At 41.1% G+C, this 16,108-nt stretch overlaps 1 long non-coding RNA gene across 1 annotated transcript; it reads right to left on the bottom strand.

Moving 5' to 3' along the window:
• Positions 1-606: 606 nt before the first annotated feature.
• LOC134098204 (uncharacterized) lies at positions 607-2,311 on the bottom strand. Its single transcript, XR_009941021.1, has 3 exons — positions 1,729-2,311; positions 1,376-1,511; positions 607-1,106 (listed from the first exon to the last, which is right to left on the bottom strand). It is a non-coding gene; the product is annotated as an uncharacterized LOC134098204 (long non-coding RNA).
• Between the last annotated feature and the right edge of the window lie 13,797 nt (positions 2,312-16,108).

Here is a 16,108-nt window from a genome sequence, read left to right as displayed (position 1 = left end):
TACTGTGAATACCTTTTACAGTAAAGGTACTGTATTTCCATTTACAGTATTTATATATTCACTGTAAAATGAAAAACAATTAAATACTGTGATTTCAGTCGTATTTACAGTAACTTACTGGCCAATTGTTGCCAGTAAGTTACTGTGAAAACCTTTTACAGTAAAGGTGCTGTATTTCCATTTACAGTAACTTACTGGCCAATTGTTGCCAGTAAGTTACTGTGAATACCTTTTACAGTAAAGGTGCTGTATTTCCATTTACAGTAACTTACTGGCCAATTGTTGCCAGTAAGTTACTGTGAATACCTTTTACAGTTAAGGCACTGTATTTCCATTTACAGTAACTTACTGACCAATTGTTGCCAGTAAGTTACTGTGAAAACCTTTAACAGTAACTTACTGGCCAATTGTTGCCAGTAAGTTACTGTGAATACTTTTTACAGTAAAGGTACCGCATTTTCATTTACAGTATTTTATGTATTCGCTGTAAAGTGAAAAACAATTGATTTTAAATTAAGATTTTTTTTTTTTTTAGTTGTATTTACAGTATTGGTTGTTTCCCTGTAAAAGCTAGGTCAGTTAAATACTGTGAATTCAATTGAACTTACATGAGCAATCATTAATAGAATAACTCATATTCCAAAATATTTCAGTTAACTGCAGACAATAAAACAATTTTAACTTTTGTTATTTATTTAAGACATTTCAAATGTATGACTGAAGTGGATGTTGACAGACAACAGTAGACATGGTTTGAACACAACCACAACCTTATCTGATTTGACACAGATAAGGGGGTTAAAACGCAGTGTGTGTAAGTGCAGTATGGCAACTGGCAAGTCTATGTAATGTAGTATAAGGAGTTGTGTGTGTACAGGATGCGGAGTAAAGAAACTCATCCCCAGTATGTTTTGTGGGTGTTCCCTCAGTCTGCCACGTGGGAACAGAGACGTCTGCTTGACCTCAGTGGTTTAAACAGTCCGTGGTCAGAGCGTGAAATGTCTTTTGAGATACTTTTGGGCCGTTGTTGTACTCTTCTGGTATAGGTATCCTGCAGGGTAGGGAGAGGTGCTCTGATGGTACCTTTCGCAGTAAATGTCAAGTGTCTGAAAAAGAGAAAGAAAGCATACATTACCATTGACCCCGTTCATGAATATACAGTAATTAATGCAAACTACTCCGGTTGTGTGACAAATAAAAGCAAACCCACACTAGTCAGGTGCAATAGATAGAAGTAATGCAGATGTGTACAATACACCACCATAGCAAAGTTTGGGAGTTCACTTTGATATGTCCAGTGTTTTTTTTTTGGAAAGGGGACATTTCGAAGTGACCCTACACTTCTGAACAGAAGTATGTCTATGTGATATCATACCTAATCTCATAATTGCCTGCGGCAACTCTGCCTTCATGCGAACACCACTTTTCTGATGCCTAACATACTGTAGGCCATCTCCCATCTGACTTGCAATAGCAGCCTCTGGCTCCAGGCTGGGACTTCTGGATGGCTCCTAAAAAGAATAAACAGCAATTGCCATATAATTTGTTAATAAACAGCAATTGCCATACAAAACAAATCATAGCTTTAAAAAATAAGAAAGGCAATCAGATGTAGAAATAGAAATGATAATTACCTTGCCATGAGGCACCCTTGCCACCCTTGTCACCATCTATGTTACTTCTTGATATCAGTTTATTTATGAACATAAATAAAACACAAACACTTACACCATGTTGAGGGCAGCAGCCATGGCTAACAGACATCATCAGGGTAGTGCCATCAGGTAGTGCCATCAGGGTAGACCGACTTCACCCTGGACAGTTGTTGACAGTTGAGCCCACAAAGTCATAACAGACACATGAAAGGAGGGGATAAACTAAACAGTTACAGACACAAATACAGTACATGCACACATATTAAATGCTATATGCGTGTGTCTCTATTTGGTGAGTGAACTCACTTGCAGGCTTGGAACTTCTTCCTTATGGAAGTGACACACATTTGGAACATTCCAAAATGCACACAGCCTAAGTGTCTCTGACTAGGGATGGCGAAATTTAAAAAAAATCTTTACCGGTTACCGAGCCTCCTTAACCGGTGGTTAACCGGTGATCGAAAATTCTATAACGGCAGTTATGGACCCCCTGTCCTGTCGCGCGTCGTTTTCTACCCGTGAAACAAAGTTATGCCCCCAAATTAGAATGGTTAGGCGCATTACAACGTCGCTTTACAACGTCGACCTTCTATGCAATGCGACACAGAGCTCGGGCTATAGCTCACGTAGCCTACAAAGTCACAAACAAAAAGCTGCTAGGCATATTAACCAACGTCTTTTTTCGCCTATATGTTCTAACTGTTTATATAATGGGTACCATGCTTCACATAAGCCTTATTTATTTATTTTTTCACGTAAGCCTTTATTTTTTTTAACTGCGCAGACAGGACCTGTCATGTCCAGTGGCGTCACTATAGCAACCGGTAAACTGTTCGTTTTCCGAATGACTGTGAGCTCTCCCACAGCAGAGCCATGGTCTGTGCTGTGGTTGTTGTGCTTAATAAATTCCACCACGGGACGGCTCATGCTGACAGTTATATTTTTTAGAAAGGCTATTGAGTGATCATATCGGCCCATATAATAGCGTACAACACCAATAACGTGTGTGTGTGTAGGGCGGGGGGGGGGGGGGGGGGGGGGGCGCGGTTAACCGGTAAAAAAAAATTTAACCGGTTACCGTACATCCAGTCGACTACCGGTTAACCGGTTACCGGTTAACATCCCTATCTCTGACACGGCGTTCTCAGGGCAGCAGTCCTCACACCACCTACTAACAGAGGGAACAGAAAGAGGCTTACATTAATTAATACATTGCAAAACACACAGAACATGAAAAGACCATCACTGAAGCACTACTACACTCACATGCATCTTAAATAAACACATGCCTCAATTTAAGTCACCAAACATTGGGCAAATAAAGGCTATAAAATGAATACCATTTAGCCAAACACTACCCTTCACAAACTAAAGATCCCTTTACTTATCGGCATGATATTTCTGGTAATTGAAATTCCCCAAATGCTCCCCTTTCACATCCACTATATGACGGATCTATGAGCATGACTATGCAAAACTACAGTTCCTAAATTAGGGGTGAGATAACTTACACATCAGCCTACTTCATTAATTTGTTTTACTGGTCCTCTTTCCAGTTATAGCAACACTACATATTATGCATCAACACTACATGTATTAAGTTTAATGTTAACTACCCATGCCCCATGGAGTTCGCAAAGTAATGTTACTAACTAGCTGCTAACGTTAACAACTTTCACCTGTGTCTGTCTGCTAGATAACTTCAGCCTTCAGCCTGCATGGTAACAGCCACTTTAAGCTAAGCTACTTGCGTCTGATATTTCATTCAAACTAAAACTCTACATTCATAACGACATATCAGACTGAATTATTGCTAGATATGATATTGACTATCATTTGAAAAATCCCACATGATGGTTAAGTTAGTTACTGGAAAAGTTAACATTAACAGCTAACATCGCTAACGCTAGCGACGTTAGCTCGCTAGTTCTAGCTATCGATATGTGCTATGCTGATTCTAACATGGCAATAATGGCTTTGGTTAACATTTCATTGTGAAAACAATACATTTTTAATAAATTCCCGTTTTCAATTGGCATAAAAAAGTACTGTAATTCTTACCTTGAATATGATGTTTGTACAGAGTTGAAAATTGCAGTCAGATTCATGATTGAAAAGTGACGGTTGAAGTGAAGTCACTCTGGCTGGAGTTGAAAAGTCAGGGGTGGGGGATGGGAATTACTGCGTGTGCGCATGCGCTTATCAAGAGGCGATAAGCAGCCGTTAAAAACAATCGTGGAAAATTATTAGGCTGAAATGTGTTATGCTTGCTCAATAGTGTGATCAAAGCCTTAATTCTTTACATCAAATTGACTTTCTCAACCGTCTCTGGTATGTCATTATGAGTTAAAAGAAAGATAAGATTAAAAAAGGGAAAACAAAGTAGGCTAGTTTACTTAACTATTTACAGTAGCCTAGGCTACTAGTGGCTATATTGTGATTTGTTTACAGTAGTGTTTTGACTACTGTAATTTCTACGGTAACACTTACTACTGTAATTGTAGTTTACAGTAGAGGTACCGCATTTCCATTTACAGTATTTTATGTATTCACTGTGAAATGAAAACCAATTAAATACTGTGATTTCAGTAGTTTTACAGTAACTTACTGCCCAATTGTTGCCAGCAAGTTACTGTGAATACTTTTTACAGTAAAGGTAGGCTACCGCATTTCCATTTACAGTATTTTATGCATTCACTGTAAAATGAAAACCAATTAAATACTGTGATTTCAGTTGTATTTACAGTAACTTACTGGCCAATTGTTGAAAAGAAAAAATACAGTAGTTTACTTTACTATTTACAGTACTATAGTGGCTATACTGTGTTTGTTTTACAGTAGTGCTTTGACTACTGTAATGTTTACAGTAACACTTGGACTACTGTAATTGTAGGGGCGTTACTGTAAATTTTACAACATTCTACTGTAAAAAGCATATACAGTAGTGGTACTGTGAAATTTCCTGTAAATAACTGTGAATTTCACAGCCATTTTTTACAGTGTATGTATGAAAGGAAATGTAAGGGGGATAATTTGCCACACAGCATTTTATCACATACTACAGCATTTTCACATGCAGTCACACCCTTACACTAAAAGAAATTCAAGTCCAGTTAAAAGCCTTATCAAAATATCACAACAGCTGTAGTCAAACAGTAAAGATTAAACATGCAAGGAAAAAATATAACAGAATATTAAAAACTAATGTAACTGCCATATGAGTATGAACAGAATAAAGGATGTAGATGGTGTGCCAGTATACTCTAGAAGTGTTTCACTTCATGCTCTGCCTTATTCAAATATTTCTATGGGTGCCTCTCATTCGTGTTTTATACATCCACCCTTCCTTCCTCTGTCCTCGTTCTCACTGATCTAAAGAATGATGGGGCGGCAACAATGGGATAGTCTGTGGGAACGAGTCTGGAGGACCGAGCATCGAGGATTGAGGAGGGATGTTGAGAGAGGACCTATGTGTCTTCTTCAGGTCTTTGCTATCTTACTCACATGAAAAAATTAAAGATGTCTGTGATGGCATATTGCATTTCATTGTCTTTCTACTTGTATTCTGACAGAGATGAAGTAGATGGGTGATGAGGGTGATATAGAGAAGACCTATAGACAACTAAAGTTTGGGATCTCAAACTAATTTTGAAGAGGGACTTTACTTTTTATATAAATGGATGAGTTTACTTTGTATGGCAAACATCAGCATTTCTTCAGTGTGACAACACATGTATGGCCTTGGCACTTCCTCTTGGGTTAACTCAAGCCTTTGCTGACACATTGCTGACACAACGTTAGGTCAAACTGCGACCTAAAAGTTTAGCCTGGCTATCACCAGACCAAGCTCAATTACTCTGGGAAGTCTGCTCTGTATTTTCTACTGCACAAGATGTGTGATCAATGGGCATAGTTTAAATGACCCTGTATGCTATTGAAGAGTCCTTCAACCAATCAGACCAACAATCTGGGGGCGCCAGGTGGATGAGCCAGTTTGTGATTGGTCCCCACAGATTTGTAACTGAAGTAGAATAGATTGGGCTGGGTTTACCCAGTCTACTAAAAAATAGGATTTTGGAGGTTTTAGAAGGAGTGATAGCTACAGTTTGCATTCAGACAGGGTGATGAGCATCAATAGCAGGGAAAGACCCATCTGGCTGCACTCTGCAGCCTGCGGGCACTGGCTGTCCATTGCAGAGTCTGTAGGCTACTTGTGTCTCATTTCAGGGGCTGGATGCTTCGGAGCATTCGTGCACTGCAAAAAACTGCTTGTCTAATAAAATCTAATCAAGTGTTTTAATCTTAATATATCAAGATTTATTTTTTGTTTTCAGTACAAAGAGACTTATAGTGCTTTCCTGTGAAATCATTTAACTTAATTTAAGAAAAGTTTGACTTATTTTAAGTGAATTCCTCCTGAAAACAAGTACATTTATCTGCCAGTGCAGTAAGTAAATTTGTCGTAAAACAAGCAACATTTATCTGCCAGAGCATGTAAGTAAATTCGTTTTGATAAGACTCCTTAAAATAAGTCAAAGTTTTCTTAAAGCACTAGGTAAGTAAATTTCATACTTAAAACAATACCAAATAGATTTTTGATATTAATATAAGATAATTATTGGTTAGATGTCATTTTCTGCAGTAGCATAACCCTTCACTTTCTTTTTTTTTTTACGTTTACTGTCTTCACTTTTTTATGTAAGACACATACGTTTCACTCACCCGCATGTGTGTGTGTGCTTTTTTTTTATCTTGTGCATACACTGCAAAGCAGGGCCTCATCCCCAGCCCATGACAACAGAATGTCCTGATATGGCTCTGCTCGGGAGGGGGACTTTGAGTTTAGCATATTGTGAGCTTAAACTGGCATGATGGAGGTTTTATTCTTTGCGGTTCGAGCCGAGGGTTGCCAAAAATGAAAACAGGACTATTACCTGAGATGGGACTTTAGAGACTGAATGATTTGTCAGGGGATGCCAATCAGTGCTTATTTTGTTTAATTCTTCAAATACGATCATGCAAAATTCTTCAGTTTTCAGGGGGTTTTTTAATGTGAATTTTATTCAGAAATGTTAAGTTGTATAATATTAAAGAACATTGGCATAGCACGCCTGTCTCTCATATCAGGCAGTGGCGTCCTGCGAGTAGTGTCCACCTCAGCTCCTCACGTCCTGCAATGTGTATGGCCTTTGCACATAAATATGGAATTAAGTGAATCATTTCACTCTGTAGGCTAAACAAATGTGTGTTTGATGAATCCCTCTGAAAAACTTTTCCAAGTAAAATAATTCTGAACGCTTTCCTAAACCAGCTGTAAAACAGTGCGTATACAAGAGGATTAAATGTTGAATTAGAATGGAAGCCAGAAAGACAGAAATACTCCCATGATAGTTGCAAGAGTTTTGGTGGCCTTCCTTTCCATTTTACTCACAGCGGTTTGTCTCCCAGTCCTCCTACCTTGTGTCACGGGGTGACTAGATGGGGAACAATTTGACTAGGGATGCAGTTCTCATTGGGAAACAGAAAGTGGGGCACCAAGATGGCCGCCTCCAATTGGATTCATTGTTTACTAATCATCCGCAGGTGTGCTAGTTTAGTGGTGGTGTTTGTGATTGGGGCACTTTGGTGGGGTTTAGCCTTTTATACAGCTCAGACGGACACGGGAGGCAGTGGGTGACGAAGACGTGCTTCGCAGTGACCGAATACAGTCGTGGACTGGACGGCACGGAATCTAGACTGAACCGCTGTTGCTGACGTGCTAGCCTATTGCCCTGGGCGGCGTACGTGTGGAGCAGTGATGCGCGGGCTGATCCAAATCGAGCGGGCGACCGCGGTCACCCGCGGTCACCCGCGGTTATGGGTCAAGAAAAAATATTTTTAATGATATGCGGGTCATGTTTGGTCGGGTCGGTAAAAAAAATAAATTGTCATTTATATCGTACATAATTGTCTTTAGAAGAAAAAGACATAAGTTGCAGCATTCCCACTGAAACGCGATTCTATCCCCCACATTTTGTCACGAACATGTAGAAATGCACTTGTTGTTTCTGCGTAGACAGACCCTCGGCTACACTTGACATGCAGTTGTGTTCTGTTCTCAGAGCATATGCTTTCTCTGTCTATGATCTGCAGCTTTTATCTCGAACTGCTGGCCTACAGAAAGTGGCAGAATCGTCTACTGAGCAGCGAAGTTGCCGATGCAATGCGTGTTTCTCAAGTCTGATAATTTCCAGCAAGATCGAATGGTATTATGGAAAGAAAAATAAACTAAAAGTTTCCCAAATCAGGAAATATTTCTTAATTTAATGTCATCAAGGCATATAGCCTACAATTGGTATGAGCATGCAATATGTGCGTCCTTGCGCAACTTATAGAACTAGTGGCTCGTTGGAAAGCCCCACGTCTGCTCTTCCCCACGTCGTGCAATAAAGGTTTCATCTCGCTGCAATTTATAATCGCGGAGCAATGGACTTTTGGTCCATTGATGAAGACGTTAATAAAGAGTTTCTTAATAATATTCTATGCCTGCATTTCATGCTTGGGAGAGCTTCAAGGCATTCATGTGAGGAACGGCTGAGACAGAATTTGTAGGCTATAGGAAAATCCTAGGCTAATTATGTTCAATGTTGAGTCAAACAGCCACATTTTTGGATGAATGCTGACACGGAACAAAAAAAAGGTAGACTAAATGCATGTTTCCCAAATTCTGAGCAATTATAGGCTATATATAATTAGGCAATATAGGCTATATTATTGTTTTACATGCATATGAGATACCAATTTTGCATAGCTCAATGACGCTACGACTAAGTTAGACCAAAGATCCTTAAGGCGTAGCAAGATACGTCGTCGTAGTTCATGTCTATGGGCGCAAAACGGGGATCACTTCCTCTGCATAAAGAGGCGCGTCATTGCGTGTCAGACGTATTCATGGGTTTCATCAGGTCCCTTTCCACAGGTGTACAAAATCAAGCACTCGATTATCAATGCTTGATGATGTTCCAAAATAATCTTGCTGCTCTTTCAAGCCCTCTACATTTATTACTTCTAATATGGAAGTAACACACACAAAGCATACATTTCAAGGAATTGAATAAAAACATCAATGGAATAATGGAAATATGTCGCTGCTCTCATTAATACCCCAGCGCCATCTGATCGTCGTTAGCACAAATCAGGATTTGGTTCAGCTGGCTGGCTAATGTGTTGTCAAGGTAGAGCGTACGTAGCAACCGGCCAATAAGCAGAATAAACAAGAGGGGCACACCTGATATAAAGTCGATTTTCTCCAGACGGGAATGCTCAAAAATGCTAAAAAGGTACCTGAAGTGGTCAGAAGGGGTTGAGGGTCATGAAACCGTGCCCAAAATTCACATTCCTAACTCTAGAGAATGGAGATTTTAGCATATAGTTGAAATTCTGATCTATGTCCATAGACTTCAATGGAACAGTTGCTGCCTCTGCTCTGCATAAAGGGGGATTTTGACCCCCCCTCTTGCGATTCGGGTTCCAGGAAGTGGCTTCTCATGAAGTATCTTGCTCCGCCCTTAATTATCTTTGGTTAGACTAGGCTACATTTTACAATAAGCGGTGGGGTGTCCTACGAAGCAAGTTAGACAAATCTAGGTTATCTAGACATATCGAGGCTGCACAAAGCCTCAACTCGGGTATTAAGTTAAGTGATCCTACGACAGCAGGTATGTGATAAATTTGTCAAACTAGGCTTTCAGCTCAGATCTGTGCGCGTTCTCGTGGTTGGGGTGATTTTGACCAATCGGGAAACGTGGAGACGCACAAGACAGCCTAGGTTTAAAAACGATTACTTCCGCATTTATGAGCGGTAGCGAAATCTAGGGTGGTCTTTTTTAGTGTCTAACCTATAACATCAAAAAGTCGATGGTCATCAGATATTGTATGGCATGCATGTCCATAGTAGTGACATATTTGCACGCACAACATAGTTAAAAGCGCCTTCGAGATTCAAAATGTTTGCAAAGGCGGGGCCGAACCTGTTCAAAGTATGACAAATTAGCACACGTGAGATAACTTCGTTGTTCAAGATAATGGATTGGTTAGAATTGGTCAGAGGGCGGTGATATTTCACGATTTGAGCTATAACTAAGCACATAACCCGCTCCCGAGCAGGTTTGGTTGCGAGCATAAGATACCATGGTGATACAGAGACGCTAAAACAAATCCACTTTCGTATGACAGCATACCCTGGTTTTGAGCGCAACATACCTCGCTAAGCCACTAATCGAGCTTCGTAGGACACCCCACGGGTCGGGAAGCGGGTCGGGTCCTGTATTTCAATATTTTTTTTTTTGCGGTCCGAGTTGCGGTCGGGTTAAGGCACGTTTAGACTTGCTGTAGACAACGCGTTCGTGTACGCATCATGGCTGCCTCGCGTATTTTGCGGTCGTTTGGTGCGTCGGTCGTGCACGTCGTCGCAAGCGAACACGACGCGTCCGCGAGATGCAATACTGATAAGAAAGTAGGGGGCGATCATTGCCAAAACAAAGTGACTGCAAGATGCATTATCGACATCAAAGCTGCGGGCAATCATGAGAGTAAACAATGGCACATGGCCACATCCACATCTGATATTAGGCTACTAGTCTCCCCCTGGTGAAGACCTCCAGTAAGGTGCGTAATGCCGCAGCGAGTCTGTACACAGGACACAGCAGGTCGCACACGGACGCATACGCTTACGCTTGGTCTAACGGCAAGTATAATCCCAGCCTTAGTTGTAAACGGCGGGGCGGGGCGGGGCGGGGCGGGGCGTTCAGACACGTACCCGCGCATCACTGGTGTGGAGGCCTGCGAGAACGGACACGAGAGGGGTGGAATCGTCTGCCCCTCGTTAAGTTAAGTGGATCTCGCCTACTCACCCTCTGTGTTTGAACCGTGTTGTGCTGTAACTACTACACGACATCTGAGGCCTGGCCGTTCTGTATTCCTCTCCCCGCCCTCACAGTGGACCGACGGAGACCGAGGTGGTTGTGCTACTTACACCGGGAGGATTCCGACACATAGGCCTACGGCACGGTGGACCAGGAGGGGGGTGAAGACGTTCACCCCTCACCAAGCTAATTGACTCTCCTCTATTTTTACGCTCTGGCTCCGGCCCACTGGTGCTAGATCTCCGCTCCGCCTCTCCCTCTGGATGTGACTCGGTCGTCAGAAGGCTGGACTGTTTATGTAGCAATTCACCCTGTTGTCACTTCAGCCCCAGCTTATTAGCCTAGCGTGTGTGTGTGTTTGCGGTGTGCCTTATAACCTTAATAGTGTGCTGTGCAACTTGCTGTGCCCTAGCTCTAACAGTGCGCTGTGAAACTGTGCTTGTGCCTTATAACCTTAATAGTGTGCTGTGTAACTTGCTGTGCCCTAGCTCTAACAGTGCGCTGTGAAACTGTGCTTGTGCCTTATAACCTTAATAGTGTGCTGTGTAACTTGCTGTGCCCTAGCTCTAACAGTGCGTTGTGAAACTGTGCTTGTGCCTTATAACCTTAATAGTGTGCTGTGTAACTTGCTGTGCCCTAGCTCTAACAGTGCGCTGTGAAACTGTGCTTGTGCCTTATAGCCTTAATAGTGTGCTGTGTAACCTGCTGTGTCCTAGCTCTAACAGTGCGCTGTGAAACTGTGCTTGTGCCTTATAGCCTTGATTGCGTGCTGTGGTACCTAAAAGCTAACCTGATCATGGGTGGTGAAGTAGACTAGTGGGGTGTATTGGGACCAGGCTAAATCTGTGCCCCCTCCATCTCTGTTGCACAGAACAGCTTCCAGTCGGAGACCTGAGCGCGGCCAATGCTCCTGCAAGTGGAGGTGGTATAGGCCACTACCAGAGCGGACTAACCTGGACTGAGCACTGGACTGTTCCATGAACTAAATATTGGAGTTCGCTGGACTTTACATCACACCTTTTTATACTGCATTTCCTTATTTTAACTCTTGTATCAATAAATTGTATATTTTAGTAATCAGTGGTCGCTGGCTTATTGAAGGGCAAAGTGTGTTCCCCAGTGGTTCTTTGGTGGGCGGGAGATATTGAACAGCACCCCTGGTGGTGACAAGTTGCATACTGGCATATTTCTCTTTTAAACACATAGCCTACAGTACAAGTGCAACGATTAAAGAAAATGACCCACCGAAATGTAGGACTGTGCACTGCAAAAAGACAGGGCAATCGGCCAATGTAAAACTGAAAACAAAACAAATACCTATAAACACTGCAATATCAGCATTGCATTGAACTTGTGACAACTTAGGCTACATATCTCTTTAAGGTCAGTAAGTCATTAATTTCTCAACCTGCCCTTCATTTTCATGTGGTGCTTTCAAGAAGCAGAGAGTAGGCTATCGATAGACTGCTCTCAAGCGGTTTGGGATCTTCGCAGATAGAAAACGCTCTCTCCGACTCCACGGATGTAGCCTGTATTAAATAAGAGCTTCAAATAACTGTTGCATCCGCTCGTTGAACGGGTATAAGTTAGCAGCAGGTTTGATGCATCAACGTTACCGTATAACAGCAATAGAAGCGAACTCCTTGCGTATTTTATTTTATTTCCTGTTTCCTGTCATAACCTTTCCCGGGAATCGGGAAATAGTCTTGATCATATTTCCCGGGAATCCTGTATCCCAGGATTAAACCCTATTTTTTGACAATAAATCTTAATGTCTTCATTCAAAAAATGAGTAAAAATAAAACCGCTAAGTACACCAATTTTCTTTGTGATTGAAGAATGTATCGTAAATAAATAAATGTTCTTCCTAAATGCTAGGGGGAAGGAAGTATTTGACCCCCTAGACCAGTGTTTCTCAAACTATGGGCCGCGGACCGGTACCGGGCCGCGAGAAGATTACCATCGGGCCGCCGGCCGACCCTCTCTGCCGCCTTCAAGACGCACCATGCGGCCGCTGCACCCGTTCTTCTCGGTCATATTGGCACGAGATATCTTCACACAGAAATAACAGGCATATCATATGAAACTGCATAACCTGACCTTTCTAATGACGCTAGCCACTAGTTTCTACGACGAACGGTTCGCGAGATAATTAGCGTTGAAAATTACATACAAAAATAAAATGTCACACTCAGTTCTGCGTCATACAGATTCTTCTCTGTGAAATATCTCATGATTTCGGAACTATGGCAAACTGCATATCAAAATAAACAGGAGATCCTACTGATTCCAATGGCATATAGAATGTGTCTGTATAATTAGCGGTAATCACGAAAAATCCCTTTTTGAAATCACATTAAATTTCTGCCTTTTTTCATACCTCCCCATTTCCCCCACTTCAAAATAATGTGTTTTTCATAACAGAAGTTTTCAGACCCATGTTTATGATATGGCAGATGCTTGATATGCCATTTCAGGACCCAAAATGGCAATAGATTGAAATGTTATACGTAGGCCTACTACTAGTAATAATAATAGCCTAATAATAGTGATAAATTATCTATCTATCAGGCTTGTGCAAAATTCAGAATTGAATTGAGAATGACTCCTAAATTCCAATTCAATTCTAGGGTTTGAATTTAATTGAATTGAGGTCAAAAACAGGATGTAGAATTACAATTCAAATGAATTAAAGAAGAATTGAAATTCAAAGAAATTCATATACATAATTTAAGGGTAGTGTTGAACAAATAAGTTTCACAAAATGTCAGATATGATCGCAACAAACACACAATTTATTGAAAACAGTAATCAATTAAATTTCCAAAGTGACCTTCCCAAAACTGAATGCAGATTCAACACATTCTTCCTGTTATGTGACTGTGGAATTGTCTTGAATTGCCATGAATTGAATTCCACTTCCTGTCATTCCAATTCAAGTTAAAATTCAACTTCCTGTGGGGTGGGGCCAATTCGATTCCAATTCCAATTCATGAATTGAATTCTAAAATTCGGAATTGTGCACAAGCCTGCTATCTAAAGGCGTGCATGGTGGCGGGCGGTGGAAGTTGGGGGCATGGGCGGGTGTTCAGAGGGTGTGCAGACGCCTATGCAGGGCCTTGGAACACCAAGGCCTAACATCACAGGGCCCCAGAGCAAAGAAGTTTGAGAAACCCTGCCCTAGACTACCCTAGCCTGTTTGATGCTCATTGATCTGAATACAAATCAAACAGGCTAATAGGCCTACTGGACAAAGCACCATGCCAATCTCTAAATATGGTGAAGGGTATGTGATGATGTGGGGCTATTTTAATTTCAAAGGCCAAGGGAACTTTATCAGGATGCATAATATCCTGGATCCATGAAATAGCTGGCCTTGAAAAAAATATATAAATGTATATGCCTGCCCCTATGTTAACCCTATGTGTTAAATTCCCATAGGGTTACATAGGGGGTCAAATACTTCCTTCCCCTAGCATTTAAGGAAAACATTTATTTATTTACGATACATTCTTCAATCACAAAGAACATTGGTGTCCTTGGCGGTTTCATTTTTACTCATTTTTCTGAATTAAGACATTAAGATCAATTGTCAAATGATGATTTTATATTCCTGTTTAGCATGGTATCAAATACATGTGCTCCCCACTGTATTTCATCATTTCCGAATGTCATTGGGTGCATTGATGACACACAAGTGCCCATAAAAGCCCCAGCCATAAATGAGGCCGATTATGCAAACAGGAAAGGCTATCATTGTGTAAATGTCCAGGTAGGTATACACAGCCTATATTGGCCATTTCCAATATCTTAATGATTGTTTTGTTAATCGCTGTCGATCTTGATTTTTTTTTTATCATTAGATGATATGTGATGCTTCCTACATGATCATAAATGTGGAGGCAAAATGGCCTAGTTCGGTCCACAATGATGTATCGTGAATCCAATTTGAGCTATACATTTCAACAGGGTGCATTGCATTATGAATAGAGCATAGACCTAATATAATTGTTGTGCTTGTGCAAGTGTGGCATTACGGGATATTTATAAAGTTCACAAATGTGACAAATAATAGAACAAATCTCCGTTTCGAGACCTTTGTAGGAGTGCTTGAATGACGTCAAACGGTTCAGTGGTTTTAGAGCCTTTGATCGTTGATTTTGGTCGGAAGAATAATAATAAGAAGAACAGTGATAACAGTACATTGCATTTACATGCAATGTAATAAGCACTTTAAAGGGAGTTCCCCCATTTAGCTCAAGCAAGGAACAGAAAGAAATACATACAGTACACTAAAAGAAAATAAAGAATGCACACATTAGAGTTAAATGGTGCCACAGGCCTCGGCCTCCGTTGTACAGCTCACACCCTCGGAACAGCAGGGCCAAGCAGGGAGAGACTGGAGCCGTCCAAACGGGCCTCATCGACGGACCCACCAAACCAGCGTTTTCCCAGCACAGGGAGAACAGACAGACATCACAGGAACACAAGACAACATGAAATGAAAACCCAGAAACAGAACAGCCTCGTATGTTGGCTGCCACCCGATGTTCAGGCCTGCAGAAGCGGAGAACAAGAAATACAATAGCCTAAGCTTCAATAGATCACCAAACCATGACTGGGGTTGTGCAAAATCGAGACCTACCTTCTCACATAGAATGTTGACAACCAGTCAGCGGTAACTCTATTAGTCCATGGGCCAAAGACCCAAAATATAGCATACCGGTACCATCTGGGTGGGCAAATTCTAGTTGTGATTTTTTTATACCTACACATCCCTAGTTTATGTTTTGATGTGATAGACCTCTGAGATTGGTAGCTTTTTAGTGGTTATCACCTAATGAGGTACACCACCCTCTATAATAAATCGCATTTTAGACACCTGGTGCATATCCTGGTTGAACCCATGGTTAAGATACTTATCAGTGTTGTATAGCATTGAGTGTGGTATCATTTTAAAGAGTACATCCTAAGCTTTCATTCAAGCACATTGGTGGAGCCCTCTGATTAACACAGAGGTCACTGGAGCTCTTTGAGCCAACACAAACACAACATTTTCAACCATTTCCGCCTAAACTTTACACTTTCTTTATGCCCTGTGGCATCAGAGAACATTACAGACACAAAAGACAGAAACTAAAATACTCTCAGGACTCCAAGGATTCAAAAAATGTATGCTTTACCCATACTACTCCATTAAGGGATGTAATTTCAGGGCCAAACTAAAAAGGATGACCAAAATAAGAAGCTGTTCGATTGGCCATTTGTCAGCAGTATACTGGTGTGTTTGTGACCATTAGTTGGCAGATTGTTGGTTAGCTTGCTCCTTTAAGTTTGGGCAGAGGCTTCTTAATATATTTTTTAGGGCTGGGACTCGATTAAAAAAAATTATCTAATTAATTAGAGGCTGTGTAATTAATTAATCGAAATTAATCACATTTTAATTGTATATAAATATATGACCTGAGAACAGTGAGAAGTATTTTTTTCACATGGATTTTTAGTATAGCCTACTATTGGATAATGACTGAATACATAGGCCTAAGCTTA

Source organism: Sardina pilchardus, chromosome 12 (genome assembly GCF_963854185.1).
Source record: "Sardina pilchardus chromosome 12, fSarPil1.1, whole genome shotgun sequence".
NCBI classification, from domain to species: domain Eukaryota; kingdom Metazoa; phylum Chordata; class Actinopteri; order Clupeiformes; family Clupeidae; genus Sardina; species Sardina pilchardus.
This window is presented reverse-complemented; position numbering and strand designations above follow the sequence as displayed.